A 12,650-nucleotide genomic window follows, 5' to 3' on the forward strand; every position below is an offset into this window, starting at 1 on the left:
ATCCAAAAGAGTTAATAAAGTCAGATAATTAAAAACTGTATCAGCTCTGGTCGGTTGGCTCAGCGGTTAGAGCGTCAGCCTGTGGTTCAGAGAAATCCGGGTTCACTTCCCTCTAAGGGCATGTACCTCAGATGCAGTCTGTCCCTGGCCCTGGTTGGTTGTGCAGGTGGCAGCCACTTGATGTGTCCCTTTCACATTAATGCTTCTCTCTCTCTCTTCCTTTCTTTCCCTCCCACTCTATCTGAACAAAAGATGGAAAAATGTCCTCGGGTGAGGATAAAAAAAAACCAAAACAACCAAAAAAAAAAAAAAAAAAAAACTGTATCAGATTTTACTAAAGTATTTCTAAAAAATAAAATAGGAGTAGTAGATTATAAAATAGCTTATGATCTAGTTCTTCACTCATATTTAATTGAAATTCTGTAGAGTTATTTCAATGACTCTTTAATCGCTATTTTTTTTTTCCATGTTTTGCTCAGATAGAGTGGGAGGGAGAGAGAAAGAGAGAGAAACATCGACGTGAAAGGGACACATCGAGTGGCTGCCACCCACACGACCAAACTAGGACCGGGGACAAACTGCAACTGAGGTACGTGCCCTTAGCAGGAACCGAACCCGGGTCTCTCTGGACCGCAGGCCAATGCTCTAACTGCTGAGCAAAACTGGCCAGGGCTCTTTAATAGCTATTTTCTAATTACTTGATAAGTAAAAGTAATACTATCTTATCAATATCTGAAATAAAAGTCAATGTAAAAGAAGTCCCTCAAGCTTGGAAGCTTCAAGAAGCTTACAATTCTGCTTAGAAAGAAATACATTTAGGAAAAAATACGAATTTTGCTTAGAAACTTTAACAATAGCAGTATATCATCCTTTCTCTCTTTCTGATTTTGGTGGTGTAACAAATTTAAGACCCAATTTATTAATTAGTGGAATTTGCCAAGGGTTTTTCATGGATATGTCAACATCAACACATAGTAAAATGACAACTTGTCACAGATTAGTTCATTCAAAACAAAACACACTTTATAAAGATGTAAGAAAAATAAAGCTCAACTTCTAGAATGTTGAATTCAAAAGTTATGAAAACACTTATTAGTAAAATTTAAATTTAAGAAAAAAGTGTTTTACTGATGGAGAAAGCATTTTGTTTTGTTTTTCAACAACATAAGTTACAAACACTATTGAAGACCATGAAGCATTAAAATAATTCTAATATTAATCCAGCACAGATGTAGAACTTTAATAGGTAACATCCAAATGTTGATGGCAAGGGATGACAGTTACTGAAAAAAGAGATTTTTCTGATAATGAATCTGTCCACAACCAGCTTAAATTAGTCTTCAAAATACACATAATTTAATGACTATAAATCCCAATAATAAAGATTCTTATTATATATGCACCATCCAAAAAGCAATAAAATTTCTTTTCACCAAAGTTTAGGCAAAAGGTATCAATAGATTAATCACTATTATGTTTAATAGTATTTTATTTTTAAATATTTTTTAAGTATGTTTTTATTATTGCTTTTTGGGAGAGAGGAAAGGAGAGGGGGAGAGAGAGAGAAACATCTGGGTGAGAGGGTAACATCGATTAACTTACTCTTCATGCCCCCCACTGGGATCGAGCCCAAAATGCAGGTATGTGCCCTGATCAGGAATGGAACCAGCTACCTCTCAGTGCATGGGATAATGCTCAACCAACTGAGCTACACTGGCCAGGGACTATTTAATAGTATTTTAAACAATAATTGCAAAGTTTATTAATTACAAAAATAATAAAATATCAACTGATATTGCTTAGTAGACCTGATATGTATACTACTTTAGCTTTATTTAATAAACCAAGAATATTTAGTAAAGTTTTCTAACATAAAGCATATTTTTTCATTGTTGAAAATGAGAATAAATATTTCAATTTTGTGGGCAACCAAGTAGTACTAAATCCCCCCTTTGTTATCATAATGGGCACTTTTACATTTGGGGACAGTTCTTAAAGTAGTATTTCTAGAACATTGCAATTATATTTTAAAGTACTTACCATGACGCTTAGCAATATACATTAAAAATATTATATATGTGATTAACTTTGGATCTAATATTTTATCAGGAAGCAACCAGATAATTAGTGCAAGGTTATTTATATCACTGAGAGTTGGAAACAACCAAATCTCCATCAATGAGAGACTGTGTAAATAGTCTATACAACTCAGCATGTGTATGATTACATGCAACATAACTACTAAAATAAGGATGCAGCTAAATCTTTATGACATAAAAAGATGCTTATTATTCAATAAGGAAAAACATTAGTATATCAAAGTGTAGTGATTTCATGTATGTATTTCTATATTTTTATATAGTATAAAATGCCCTTCATATATGCACATAGTTTGATAAAATGTGTAAGGAATCTTTGATGGTAATTTTTTTTTCTAAATGGTGTAATTTTGTGTTATCTCTTTAATAGTTAATGTCTTTCTAAAGCTGACATTTGGTAATATATGTTTTTGTCCATAAAAGAAAAAAGGCATAACTTCTTCAAACACTTTACTTCCACCTACCAGAAAGCTTTTATATTTAATGGACAATTGTATATTTGTAAATACACAACTTATGATGTCTACGCAGTTGATGATACAGCCTAGAGTTGCCCCATACACAATGGCCCTGCTTTATATATTGTCTTTGCGATATTGTGATTTATAAGAAATATATATTTGGTCATTCTGATTACCAAAATACATTTTTCATATGTATTTTGTCATCATCCACAGGTCCACAGTTTCAGGGTTATAGCTCCCAAACTCCAAGGACTTTCTTAAGTGTTTAGAGTAATGAGAGTATCTTTTTTTTATGTTAATGAGGTGACTTTTGGAGAGCACCTAAGGATGAGTTGCTAATGGAGCCAACCATGTGATTAGAGGGTTGGAACTTTCATTTCCCTCCCCCCCCCCCCCCCCCCAGCTATGAGAGGGGAGAAGGCCAGGATGTTTAACCATGGTCAGTGATGTAATCAAACATGGTTAGGTAACGAAGTCTCCAGAAAAACCCAAAGGATTGGATGTGGAGAGCTTTCAGGTGGGTAAATACATCCACACTGAGTGGATAACACACTCCAACCCCGTGGGGACAGACTACACTCTGACACTCCCAGGCCTTCCCCTATGTATCTTTTCATCTGGCTATTCATCTTTGGCCTTTCTCACATCCTCTAACTAGTAAATGTGTTCCCCTGATTTCTTTGAGATGCTATAGCAAACTAAGTGCACCCAAGGAGAGGGTCCTTGGAGCCTCCAACCTGCAGTTCTTTGGTCAAAACTGCAGGTGATAACCTCAGCCGCAACTGGCACCTGAAGTCGGCTGTGGGGCGTCTTGTGGGACGGAGCTCTTGGCCTGTGGGGTCTGATGCTATCTCCTGCTCTCTCCAGGAAGAAGGTGTCAGAACTGAGTCAGATTGTGATGCCACTGGTGTTGCTGAGGATGGCTTGGTGTGGAGGAAAACCTCCATGTCTTTATTTGGTGACCAGACGTGTCAGAAGTGAAGTGTGACAGGAATAACACACACAGTAGGGAAAAACTGTTCTCTTTTTCTACACAGAAAAATAAAAATTGGGTTTTTCCATTGTACCTTTAAAAAGTTATAAACATGTTTTTCTGTGATAAAAATACTTTCATCCAAAAAAAAAAAAAATCTAACTAGTAGGTAATTGTATTTTCTTTATCAACAATTTTATACCAGTTTAGTATAAGATATGAGCAAACAATAAGCATGTGAATAATGTTGGAATAAAAATAATAAAACATTAAATATATAATTCTGAATCTTTCCTTTCTCCCTTTCTCTTAGGAATTGGAAAAACGGCTCTAAGACTGGGTAAGACATAAAATAGTTCTGAACATGAGTAGCTAAAACTTGAATCCCTTAAAATGTCTTTGTGTGCCTGGCCTATGGTACAACCAATTTCCAATGCCACAGAAATGTTTTTTCATTCTTTATTCCAGGCAAAAGCTAGTCTGAGTTCAGAAATATAACCCAAGCCTCTGGCTCTGCAATGTACCACTTGGGGTTTAATGTTCTTTTTCATAGAGATTTTGTCACATCATTCTACAGTGAACATTGAACTTGCCAAAAGGTAAAAATGAAGCTAACCAAAAGAAAACATTCAGAGCACACAATCACTTGTATTCCTAAAAAAAAAGGTTCACTTGATGTTGCAGCTAATAGGATCTGACTCTGGCCACTGAGTCATCAAGGAACATTCTTAAAATGTTTTTGATCCAAGTCTATGGGAAAGAATGAACAACCAACAAGAATGTAGAAGGCACAAGAGTTAAAGTAAAAGAAAAGCAGTGGAGAATATGAAAAATTGTAAAAGCTTTTGATAAGTAAGAATTGGAATTTAAATTACCTATTCAAAGATAATATTTGTAAAAATGTATTATGTACTACATGCTTGACACTGTATTAACAGCTCTGAATACATTGATTCAGTATTCAAAGGTCTGTGAGATAAGTATACTTATTATCTTCATTTTAAAGATGAGGAAACAGGCACAGAGTGCTTTGCCCCAGGTCACACAGCTAAGTTTCCAGTTCTGTAGGATTCCAGATTCTTGGTTCTTTGCCACTAAACTATTGGGATAAAGTGATATGTGTGAGGTGGAATCAAAATATGAGTTGAATCATTTCTATTTCTAGCCATGACAGAGTAGCTTGTTTGGAACAGACCCAGTCTCCTGCTGAGATTTACTAGAAAATCGATTTAAAAAATACACATACTCAAGAAAGCATCATCTTAAAGGCACTAAAGAGCTCTGAGTTTTCTAGGACTTTAGGGCCAAGATCTTGGAGCAGAGGGATGCTCATTGGAGGTCAGATACACATGTTAAGGCATTTGGTAATTTCTTAAGTAGCTACCAGCTTGAGACTGTGATGTCTACTATAATAAACAGAAGCTGGCAGAGCCTTTGATAGGGAGATAAAAATTGGTAAAGGGAACTGTATCAGAGACATGGAATTTATGAAAATAATAAAATAAAAATGCTAAAATATAAAAATGCAAGGACTTAAATTAAGAGCTCACTATATAAGTTGACTGAACAAAATTGAAGAGGTTGGTGACTTGAAAGATAAGTTAGTAGAAAAATCCTGATTCACAGAGCAGAAAAAACAAAGAAAAGAGATGAAAGACTACTAGAGTATCAGAGACAAATGGGAGACTTCAAAAGTTCTAACATACTTGTAACTAGTATCCAAGGGAGGTTGATACTATAGTTACCAGTCAGTTCTCTCTTTCAAGACTCCTTCTCTCAGCTGCTGGAAATGCTGGCAACCCAAGCCTCTTGTCTAAATCCGGCCCTGGGAATTTCCCTGAGCCAAAGAGACGTATCCTGCCCAAGGCCCCTCCTGCTCTCAGAAGACTGCCCAGATACAAGGTCTGATTGATCTGATTGATACGAAGTCCTGTATGTCTGGCCAAGTGAAGGGACAGCCTAGCTCCAGAGACCTCCTTGGAACTGGCTGAGGTCTTTGTTGCCACTTGTCATAGCTCTGCTTCTCCCTCTGCCCATTCTTATTTCCTTTATTGCCCACACAGATGATGACCCTGAGGATACTCCTCGAATCTTCATCTCAGAGTCTATTTCCTGGGGATTGTCCTAGGACAGTTGGTGCCTGAATGTTCCCAGGAAACAGACTTGAGAACATTATTTTGAGTTGGATCACTCATCAGCTGGTTGGCAATGAGAAACCCATGTCTGTGGAGGTGCGGTGCAGGGCCGCCATGGCATGTCGTAGCAGTGCATGGTCCCTGTGGCGAGCTCGGGTGGGGTGCCGGGGGAGGACAAGGCCATCGCTGGGATACAGCATTTCAGGATTTGGAGAGTTTGGAGGGACTATTCATTATAAAGACAACAGAAGCAGAAGATTTTTGCTAAGTGTCAATAACACAATGAAGAAAAGTAAAGAAATGGTTAAGACCATTAATCACCAATTAATCAAAGATGAAAGTCAGAGGCCCTCTTTAACATCATACTGCCTAATTTTTAATAACATGACTATATATCTAGTCTAACAAATCTACTGACAAAGGATTAGAATTAAATAGTAACTTTACCAAGTTTACTAGATACCAAATCAATATAAAAAGTGCACATATACACACAAACACTTACATACATGTTGCAAGGATGGCCACTTACAATTTCTTTATTGCTGTATACATATGCTTTTTTGCCTATCAAAATGTAGATTCTTAAACATAGGGCCACACATACTCTTTTGAATTAGTGTTTTGGACATATACCCAGAAGTGGAATTGCTGGATCATAAGTTTATTTTATTTTCAATTTTTTGAGGAACCTCCAAACTCTTCATTACAATGTTGTTTACAATAGCCAAGATATGGAAGCAAACCAAGTGCCCATCAATATATGAATGGATAAAAGTGTTTTGGTACATATATTCAATGGAATATTACTCAGCCATAAGAATAAAAAAAATCTTTATGACAGCATGGATAAACCTAGAGGGTATTACGCTAAATAAAATAAGTCAGTCAGGGCAAGGGGGCAATAAATGGTGATAAAAAAAAAATATGGGGAAAAAAGACAAAATCCATATAACTTCACTTATATGTGGAATCTAAAGAACACAATAAAACAAAAAAATAGAAACAGACTCATAGATACAGAGAACAGACTGATGGTTGACAGAAGGGAGGGGAGTTGGTGGACTGGGTGAAAAAGGTGAAGGGATTAAGAAGTACAAATTGGTAGTTACAAATAGTCACAGGAATGTAAAGTATAGCATAGAGAATATAGTCAATAATATTGTAATAATTATGTACAATGCCAGGTGGGTACTATTGGGGAGAATTTTGTAAACTATATGATTGTCTAACTACTATGTTGTACACCTATAACTAATACAAAATAATATTGAATATAAACTATAATTTTAAAATGTATACTTCCATCCCCCAAAATAAAATAAAGTAAAATGGTTAATTAAAAAAATAGGTGAAGATTCTTTTTGCCCTTCATTTAAGTTTGAGCTGGGTCTGTGACTTGCTTTGCTTTGATCAACAGAATGCAGTGGAAGTGTTGTTGCACGATTTCGAGCTTCTGCCATACATAGCCTTACACCGCTGCATTCATTCCTGGATGTAAGCTACCAAATACAGGCTCTGTTCTAAACTTCTGACGATGACAGACTACATGGAGAGAGTGAAAGGTCAGCCAGCACCTAGGCCCCTTTGAGGTAATTCTGCATCCCAGAAGAACCACAGCAGCTGACTTCTGAAGAAGAGACAAGCCCAACCCGCTGAGCCTGGTCAAAATTCCTGACCTGCAGAATCCTGAGCAATAACACGATGTTTTACAATCCATTGAGAGAGAGAGGTCATCAGTGGAGCAGAATAGAGAATTCAGAAACTGACCTTCACAGTGTGGCAGCAGGTATGTGAAAACAGAGGCAGGGAAGACTAAACCACAGCCTAAACGTGTATTACTGCATTTTGTATTTGAAATTGCCTTGAATACTATGCATATATAATTTTTAGCAAGGAATCCTTCTTGGAGTATTTCTCCATACACATTCCATTTCTTTTGGTTATGAAAATCATTACCTTGAATCAATAATAAAACTGGAATCTCTTCATTACTAAATTTAGAAACAGATGCAAGAATGGCATTCAGTTGATCTGTATGTAATCTTAGTGAAAAAAAAAAAAAATGAACACACCAAAGAAAACTAAAAGAGAAAGAAAGATTGAAACAAAGAAGGGGCAAGTGGTATTATATCATGTATTGTCTGAACTATTATAATCAAGAAGCAGTGTTTATTGAATTAATTCTGAATCAAATAGAGGGGGAATAGGATGAGAAATCTAGCATTAGAAAGGAGACTTTCAGAGAAAGACATGACTTACCATTTCTGAGGCAGGTTGGTTTCTAATTTAAACAGTTTATTTTAATTTTCTTTATTGATTTTAAAGAGAGAGGAAGGGAGAAGAAGGGAGAGATAGAAACATTGATGAGAGAGAACATCAATTGGCTGCCTCCTGCATGCCGTCCACTGGGGATTTGTCCCACAACCTGGGCATGTGCCCTGATAGGAATTGAACCAGTGACCTCTTGGTGCATAGGTCAATACTCAACCACTGAGCCACACCAGCCAGGCTAATTTAAACAGTTTTCATTGACTGTTTGGCTGCTTTTCTTTCAGAGTTAAAATATACATCACTTGCCTAGTTAACATGGTGAGCCAAAGGAGCTAAAAGACAAATTTAAATTTTTTAAAATGATTAATTGAACACTCGGGTGGACTATTGTTTTGTTTTGTTTTTTTTTATCCTCACCCGAGGACATTTTTTGCATTTATCTTCTGATAGAGCAGGAGAGAGAGAGGGGAGAAGAGAGAGAGAGAAACATCAATGTGAGAGAGACACATCAACTGGTTGCCACCCACACAACCCCAATTGGGGCCAGCGACAAACTGTAGCTGAGGTACATGCCCTTGGTGGGAACCAAACCTGGGAATTTCTAGTCCGCGGGCCAATGCTCCAACCGCTGAACCAAACCAGCCAGGGCATGGAATATTATTTTTTGTAGTCCAACAGCTCAATTTGAAAAAAGGGCAATATTGACCCTACAAGAAAGAGCATAATTTTGTAATTTACTGTAGAGCTTTTTTTTTTTTTTTTAAAAAAAAAAATGTTTTTATTGATATTTTACAGAGATAGAGGAACAATGATGTGAGAGAGAAACATTAATCAGCTGCTCTGACTGGGGATGGAGCCTGAAACCTGGGCATGTGCCCTGGGTGGGAATTAAACCAGGACCTCTCAGTCCCTGTGACTGATGCTCAATGCACTGAGCCACACCAGCCAGGTGACTACAGAGGTTTTAAATGTACTTTGTAGCACTCTCTGAGGGTCTTTTGTTCTTATAGCGTTGAAAAATAAGCGTAACAGAGCAGACCCATGCTTCTGCTGAAGGGGAAGTTCCTTTGTTATAATAGAAATTAGCTATCATATTTAGTATTTTACAATGTGGGGCAATATGTACAGATTTTCTAAATGATTCTTTCATGAATAATGTAGCCCTTTAATAAGTAAGAAAATAATAATCCTTTGAACATGTCTTTTTTTTTTTTTTTTGTGGTACGTACCCCTAGCAGGAAACGAACCTGGGACTCTCTGGTCCATAGGCCGATGCTCAACAGCTGAGCCAATCTGGCCTGGGCCCTTTGAACATTTCAAAGAATAGTTTATTTTGATTTCTTTTATTTCCTGTGGTATAACAAAGGAAGAATTATAGCTAATATTGAAGAGAAAAAGTAGTTTTAGAGGGATCAGGAAATCACTATAATCCCATAGTTGTAAATAGTATTTTGCTTTCAACTATTCAGTAAGGGCATTCCTCAGATTCATAGACTATTGTAATAGTCACTGGAGTAGCATCAGAAAAGCATAGTGTGTGTGTGTGTGTGTGTGTGTGTGTGTGTGTGTGTGTGTGTGTGAGAGAGAGAGAGAGAGGGGGGGGGCAGAGATGTATATGTGTTGGGGAAGGCACACAAAAGTTAAGACAGGTAGACAGGGGCATAGGGGAAAGAAGAAAACAGAAAAGGAGAATCTCCAAAGCAAACACAAATTATCCTCAGAGATACATTCCATTGCCAGGTAGCCTACAGATGTGCTTTTGGAAGGACTTACGATGCCTACCTGCTTCAAACATGTTTGAATCTCAGCAGGCACAAGCTTACTGAAATTTATTGAATTGTTGATCCTGCAACAGTAGAAAATCAGTTTTATTTTTAAAACTGAACTGAAGTTGGATCCGAACCATGTTGAGGATTTACAAGGGGCAAAGCTGATCCATTTCTATGAAACTGGTTAAGTTCATGATGGTTTTATTAAGAAGGCTTATACACATAGGTTACTCATTCAAGGGAATTCACAAGAGACCCTTATAGGATGTGCTTGTTCTGCTTGGTCTTACTTTCTAACAAAATAATTAATAAGGAAAAAAGTGGGAAATTTATATATTATAAGGAAGAATGGGATTTTCATTTGAAATTGGACCTGTCACATCTCTCCTATACTACTACCCACTAATGTTTAAAGAGTAAGGATGGAAATCACATATGTGTAACCCTTTGAGGCAAAAGTTGCATCTCACAAAACATCTTTAACAGATAAATATCTGAAAAAATATCTTAATTATTAATGAATATTTACAAGAGGCAAATTAAAGTATGCTTTTAATTTTAGTACTAAAATATCCACTGCATTTGAGGCTACAACATCAAGTAACCATATTGCAAAACATTTCTGCAAATGTTAATGTCAAACAAAATTGGATCTGGTACATGCCAGCTTCTGAAATTCTCAACAATCTAACTTGGCAAAAGGTATGCTCACTTTTTTTCTAGTAAGCTCACAATAGTGTTTCACTTTCTTTCTTGACATGGGTCAGCTAAACAAAAAGAAAACACCAGAATTATTTGCCTAGACAATGGAAATTATAATTGTAAAAATTTAGAATACTGCTTTGCAGAGGGCATTTAGTAGTCTTTGGTTCTGCATACACTCAAAGCATTCTCTCCAGAATGTGACCAGCAGGTGGCTTTGTATGCTGAAATATGAGTTTTGAAGAATTAAATCATTAAGAATTATGAGTAAATACTGCCTAACAATCAGATGCTGAGACAATATAAGGTGGGTGTCCTTCCCTAGCGATGATTAAGGCTGAGAAGCAGTTAATGCCCTAGACAGTACATGCACTTTTTGATTTGCCAAAATTTTGACCAACCCTGTTGTCTTAGTTCTCTAGGCATCATATTTATATTATCTATTTGACCCTATGGTATTTGAGCATGAGAAATATTATGCAATCATTGTGTTTTCAAAATCTAGTCATATTTCATCCCTGACATAATCAACTAACTTGGTAATAACTGATTTTAATTTAGTCTTTTCCTTTTCCTTACCACAAAGCAAGGTTTAACAGGACTCTTGAAAATAAAGAAACAGAAACCAGACACCATAATTGTCAACATTTGGGCACACAAGAGTGTGTGTGATCTTAGGCTTGGTTTCCTATGGCACCTCTTTTCTCTTGATGACCTTTTATACTTCTCCCATTGCCGCCCTTCTGGGTGGTAGCCTTCTCTAGATTTCTTGGCTGTAGTCTCCATTTAAACTGATGACTGAACCAAGGTAAACAAAATCTTTAATGATTTCAATGTCTTCACTGTCTATGTTAAAGTTGTGTTATTTTTTCTGTACTAATAACTTTTGTCTTCTGGATGTTCAAAGGAAGTTCTGCTTCTTTCACGTTCATCAGAGGCTATTAGTAATTGATAAATAAGAGCTCCCTCTTCGATCCCTACGTGAACAATTCTGAGGTGTGTGTCACCTTTAACAGTTTTCAGTGTGATAATACACTGCTGTCCAAAGTGGCAACCGGCTAGTTAACTTACCATTCAGTAAGCTTCCATTCCTTCCTGGTTTCCCTCCTTCCAATCTACCACCACATTCTCTGGGACCACTTCTCAAAATAGACTACCTGCATGTAAACCCATTCTTAGGTCCTATTTTTCAAGGGAAACCGACCAAGACGCTGGGTAGGTTGAGTACTTTAATTAGTTTTTTAGCTGATACTGGTTAGATACAGACTCACTGATGAGAAGTAAACTCTCTGATATTTACAGTTGTTAAGATCTGGAAACAGTCCAAGTGACCATCAACAGATGAATGGATAAAAAAGCTTTGGCACATATACACAATGGAATACTATGCAGCTGTAAGAAAGATCTCTTATCCTTTGAGACAACACAGAGGGACCTGGAGAGTATTATGCTAAGCGAAATAAGCCACTCGGAGAAAGACAAGTATCACATGATCTCATTTATTTGTGAAATATAATGAACAAAATAAGCTGATGAACAAAGAAGACCCAGAGACACAGAGGCAGGGTTCAGATTGACAAATCTCAAAGAAGAAGGGGGAGGGGGAGGGAAGAGATAAACCAAAGAACTGATATGCATATATGCATAACCAATGGACATAGACAACAATGCTGTGGGGGGGGGGGGGCAGGATCAGGAGGAGGATGTCAATGGGGAAAAAAGGAAAAACATCTGTAACAAAAATAAATTAATAAAAAATAAATTAATTAATTAATAAAACTCATGTTCTCACACGCTAAATAAAAAAGAAGTAAACTCTCCCTAACTTCACCCCTGATGTTGCATGGAGATTATAGAAGCTTTTTAAAGAATTTCACTTAATTTTCTTGGTAAGATGCAATTATTTTAATATATTTAAATGTATTAAAATATGTTAATAATGAGAAGCCTTGTAAGAAAGTATATGTGTATGTTGCCCCCTTGTTCAAAATACTGGATTTCAGGAAATTTTATAAAACTCTATTTGCGGGAAGCAGATGTTGGAATATTTTATGAACATTTAAATATTTAGCAAAGTCATTAATTTTGCACAGCACATATGCATACATTTTCAGTCAAGCAAATCTATGCAGCAGTCTTTTCCCCTTTGATTCCCATAAACTTTTGGCTAGAGATTCAGCCCCTTGCTGCCTGTATACCCAATAAATGCACTATGACAGGAAAATCCTATCTGT

This window comes from Molossus molossus, unplaced genomic scaffold (assembly GCF_014108415.1).
Source record: "Molossus molossus isolate mMolMol1 unplaced genomic scaffold, mMolMol1.p scaffold_m16_p_14, whole genome shotgun sequence".
Lineage (NCBI taxonomy): Eukaryota > Metazoa > Chordata > Mammalia > Chiroptera > Molossidae > Molossus > Molossus molossus.